Source organism: Cyprinus carpio, unplaced genomic scaffold, assembly GCF_018340385.1.
Source record: "Cyprinus carpio isolate SPL01 unplaced genomic scaffold, ASM1834038v1 S000006796, whole genome shotgun sequence".
Classification (NCBI taxonomy): domain Eukaryota; kingdom Metazoa; phylum Chordata; class Actinopteri; order Cypriniformes; family Cyprinidae; genus Cyprinus; species Cyprinus carpio.
In genome coordinates, this window is record NW_024879382.1 from 295,239 (window position 1) to 300,583 (window position 5,345).

Here is a 5,345-nt window from a genome sequence, read left to right on the forward strand (position 1 = left end):
GATAAAAAAATAAATTATCTCCATTTACTGGGATTTTCTGATAATAATTAGACAATATTTTGCAGAGTGTATTTTCTTCTGGGACCTTGGCTGGTTTTAGACCCGTCATGGACAGCTGACTTATATTCTTCATATTTTGTGTGACGGTTGATATGGAATGGCTTCGGATGATACAGGCTATACAGTGCATGAAAACCAAACTGGTGCTCTTCTGTTTCTTTTGGTGTATGACTCCCCCTGGTACTGTATAAAAAGCACAATAATCGGGGTTGTCTGAGACATCCGCAGTTAGATCAAATAATCACGATTAGATGGTTATTTAATCATCGCGACAGGCCTAAGTAAAACATTTTCACGGTGTCACAGTAAAAGCAAATGAACCTTGACCTCTTACTTTAGTGAATCAGGTTTTACATGTCAAGCATTAAGTGTTTTTGCTCTTTGGAACAAAATGCTACTGTAATCAACATAAATTATTACAGTTAGTATGCCGTTAAAAAGAAAACTATGCAATTTTTAAACAATTCTTGAGTTTGCATTTGTTTTTTTTGTTTGTTGTATTCATAGCCAATGAATTCACATGTGATTATTTTTTTTACGCATCCTGTGGTTGTGACTGGAGTGTGAAAATGCTGCATATTAGTGTTCACATGGTATGAAACTACAGGTTTTGGTTGCATTAATGGTTTGTGAACACTACTGAACAGGAACACATGGTGTCAAATGCTGAATAGAGCTGTGAAACACAACAATAGCTTTAATAGTTCTGAGAAATATTTTTAGAAAATGTGTTGTGTTTGTGACATTTGGCTTGAATAATGAATTTTAGTGTCTAAGCAACTGAGAAAAACTGGAATAAGAATAAAGATAAAAAAAATAAAAATCCTTTATAAGCTCTGCAGACCAAAATCGCGTTAAAAAATGTTTATGCTTCATTTACATATTCTTTACAAAGAATACCATAACTTTTTAATGTATTTTTTATGATACATAAGCCGGAAAATTAAGCTTAGAAGTGTTGAAACGCAGCGCTCAGATCCAGTAGCACTAATAGAGAGAGCAGGTCATTTGTAACTCTGATGAGAACAGTCTCTGTATATGATACGCTCTATATCCTCACAGATACCATTCTCTAGTTTCCAGTTGTGTGAGGTATGTGTTTTTTTTTTTTTGAAAAAAGGGAGAGTCCTTAATAAATCCTAGTTTGAAGGTTTTAGGAACATATCCTAATAAACATTGATGAATTTGAATATTATTCAGTAGAGGATCTATGACTTCTGGAAGCACCTCTTTTAGGAGGTTAGATGGAATAGGATCTAACATACATCTTGTTGTTTAGAATGATTTAAAAGATTCAGATTCATTCTTCTCTCTATAGCAGAGAATGAGTGAAATTCTTCCTCAGAGGATCTATAGTGCACTATCTGAGAAGGTGGATTCATTAAGATTGAAATCATAATCATTAAATTTGTTTCAATGCTCGTCCCTGGCCTTGGTGTATGAATATTAAACTGTGTTCACAGGTACAAATATATCTGAGTGAGACAGATCATGTTGTGGTTTGGTTTGTTCTATTTCTGCTCCAGCACACTAACCAGTGAGGGAGGAGCCGCAGTTGATCACTTTATAGTCATGTAAATACATAAATACAGCCAATACAACCTTTTGAAAAGAGCAATCAAAATATTAATCCATTTCCCTTGTTCATCGAACACACTAGAATACAACTTTTCATATTAGCAAATAAATACTGTTCAGTTTAATACTGAATGGGTCATGACAACATTTCTGTAGAAAACTTGGATGTTAGTCAGTGTGACATTTTGTGAAAACATGTTACAAGATTATCAACATTATCAAAAGATCTTCTGTAACACATGAGGTACATTTGTATGTCTTTAATCTGTCGTGATGTTCTTAAAGATCTGACCGCAGGTTTCAGGAAGTCTTGAGGCTTTAACACATTCTGTGTCTTTAACCGTCTGTCATCATTCAGTCAGTATGGAGCTCAGTCCACTTCCTCTTCTGCTCTGTGAGTACTATTTTCTCTTAATGTGTTTCAGTCGAATTATTATTATATTATATTAATGATCAAGTGTTTTAGTGTTCTAGATTTATGTCTTTTCTGGCTGATCTCAGAGTTTCAAATCCAGCTGTAGCTCATGATTTATCATATACTCAATAAATTCAGATTCAAATATGAGTGAAAGATGAGTTTGAGAGAGGAAGTGTGCAGTTAGTTCTGTTTTTGTGAAAGAGAATGCTCTCTGTTGTGTTGGAGATCAGTGTGTTTGGTCAGTGGTTCAGGTTTTGGATGTGTAATGGTGTTGAAAACAGTTCTGTTCGGCAGTTATTATAATATTCACTAGTACACAGTTATTATAATATTCACTAGTACACAGTTAGTAAGAGTTTGTCTGTATTCTTTCTGTTCGTGATCAGACTGCTGGCGTGAAGTTCCCTAAACACTTCTCTGAAATTGCCAAATCTATGAAATACCAGTCAGATGATTTCATGTTTATCTAGACATATACAGTCCCTCTTAATCTTTATAATTATCAGCTCAATGTTCACATTGTAAGGAGGTTTCTCTTTGTTGTTGAGTTTCTTCTCTGTGTTTTATACTCTCAACATACTGAAGGTGAGTCAATTTGATTCATATATTTCATGACATATGACTGATTCTACAGTAACTGCTACAAACCAGCTGAGAAATGACTTTTTATTTTATTATGATTATAAATGCACCCTTTTAACAAGGTCATGTGACAATTCTGAGGTGTGACAAGATCAGTCTATCAAAAACAGCAGATATGTTTCTTACATTCTCTGTGAAATCAAAATCAAAACAGTGTGAAAGACAAGATCTTCTGTTGGAAAACTTGTTGAAAAACTTTCACAACTCATGTTTCCAAATTCACAATGATTATATATTGGCAGATCTTTCATAAATGACTATAACAGCTACAGAGAACAACACTTCAGTCTCATCTGATTTAGCAAGTGTGTTTTAGACTCAAGTAACATGTTCATACAGTAAAAACAGCACATTATTTTTATTGTGAATTGTTGTCATTGTACAGAAAAACCAAAACCCACAGTGACCATTAAACCTGCTCGACATGTATTCAGAGGAGAGACAGTCACTCTCAGATGTGACATACATAGTGAAGGAGTCACTACCTGGCAGTACGGCTGGTATAAAGAAGATTCAAGCCGTGTCATCAGTGAACTACAGGAACTCACATTCGTCCTGTTACTGAGTCTGACGCAGGTAAATACTCCTGTATTGGAGCAGACAGAGAAGGATCACGCATCTCAATATCAGTGAAGCAGTTACACTGACAGTATCAGGTGAGTTTGATCATCTCTTCACATACACACACAAGTTTAACATGTTATTAATGAGTGATGTCTCTGCTTCAGTTCCCAGAGCAGTGTTAAGTGTTTCTCCACAGAAGAGGCTGACTGAAGGAGATTCAGTGACTCTGATCTGTCAGGTTTACGGCTCCTCTACAGGCTGGACATTCAGCTGGTTCACTGTAACTGCCTCATCAGGTAAGATATAATGTGCTTCATGTAGTAACATCTGAATAAACTGGCTTCATAAAGAAATAGAGAGATTAAAAATATTGACTCATTCTGAATACTCTGATTATACCAACAAAGGTCATTTATAAGACTCTCATTTCATGAGCTAACTGCACATTTTCTCTTCATACAGACAAAAGCAATGGTTATAAGCGGCTCTCAGACAGCAGCAGAGGAGCTGGAGGAAACTACACTGTCAGTTCTGCTGCTCTGAAACACACAGGAGTTTATGTGTGCACAGCAGAGAGAGAGAAAACCAGTCTATAACTCAGACATCAGCAACACACAGCCACTATGGGTCACTGGTGAGTTCAGACTGAACCACAGAATGAATGAGACACTCACTGCTCCTTGATCTTTTTAGAGCTTGATGTGTCTTGAAATGTTGTCATAATATACAGCTACTGTTTAATGGTGTGAATGAGAAAGATGCTTCTGCTGTCAGGTGTAGATACTGTATCTACTAGCAGAGCCGTAATAAAAATAGACCAAACTAACCAGCACAACCTTGATTTACCTTAGGGTCAGCTGAAGAAGTACTACAACAGTGAAGGCGACAAGAATAAAAGCCTTGTCCATGTGAGAAGGTTGCGCTCCGCAGTCAGCGGAGCCAGGCAAAGTATAAATCCCCGCTGCTTTAACTTCTTCTTCTTCTTTCCATTTTTTTGGCAGATTGCAACCATGTCTTTTAAAGGGGCATACCGCCATCCTACTGTAACCAGAGCTATGTAACATGAGCTTATATCCATTGGTAACTACTTTATATCAAAAAAAAAAAAAATAATAATATTCTATATCCCTATTGTATAGCCCCTAGATTTTTTTAGATATTGTAGAACTGCTTTCTGTGTATCCTTTAACCCAGCTCCTGTTGTGGCCTAACTAAACCTTCAAGGTTCCACTCCCTTCCTGTCTGACTTATCTTTTGTTTTAGCCTCATCCTCTCATCTCTATATTTCTTACAATATAGCATCCACAGTTTTCTACATCTTCCTTGGACCTACATTCCAACACATATCCATCTGATGGACAAGTTGCCCATTAAAACAGGGTTTTTGAATTAACCTTGTGTGGATCAAACCTTAGCCTGGTTAAAACACTCTCCGTCTCTTCTGGTACTTCTATTCACACCCTGAGCCTTAATAGATCCCCGCTTAACTTCCTTCTTCTTCATTCTTCTTGCTTCTTTAACAGTCGGATCGCAGGACATATTGGGCATTACCAGCCTCCTTTTTTGAAATGGACCATAGACACTTCTATGCTATCACCTTTTCAACCAACATAAATTGCTCACTTATTTACCCGCACCGGAGGCTTCATAGAGTTTCATTCATCACGGCCTGCGTGTTCAGTCTCCTACGTCCACGCTCGCCCCCCATGGGACAGCAGAACGAAAAAAAAAAAAATAAAATCAAAAACAAATTTAAACCTTAAATAAACCCTTCCTCTTTTAAATACCTTATTTAACCCAGTATTTCCCCCTATATTCTACATTAAATTTATTATACTCCTATCTGACTTTAAGACATGTTTAATTGTAAACCTTCCTCCTATATTATTTAATTCCTTCTTCAAACTCTTTCCTTCTAACCTTATATCTCCTCAGTGCATGTACTGCATGCTCAACTGTTTCACTAACTTCACATGCCTCACATAAACCTGTTGTATTCTTACCTATTAAATGCAATGTACTATTCAAATCTTGTATGCCCCAATCTTGAAATCTTGTAATCATATTCTCCTCATATCTACTC

The 5,345-nt window shown here is 36.4% G+C and overlaps 1 long non-coding RNA gene across 1 annotated transcript; it reads left to right on the plus strand.

Moving 5' to 3' along the window:
• Window positions 1–3,087: 3,087 nt before the first annotated feature.
• LOC122144904 lies at window positions 3,088–3,986 on the plus strand. Its single transcript, XR_006159922.1, has 3 exons — window positions 3,088–3,354; window positions 3,427–3,558; window positions 3,725–3,986. It is a non-coding gene; the product is annotated as an uncharacterized LOC122144904 (long non-coding RNA).
• The last annotated feature ends 1,359 nt before the right edge of the window (window positions 3,987–5,345 follow it).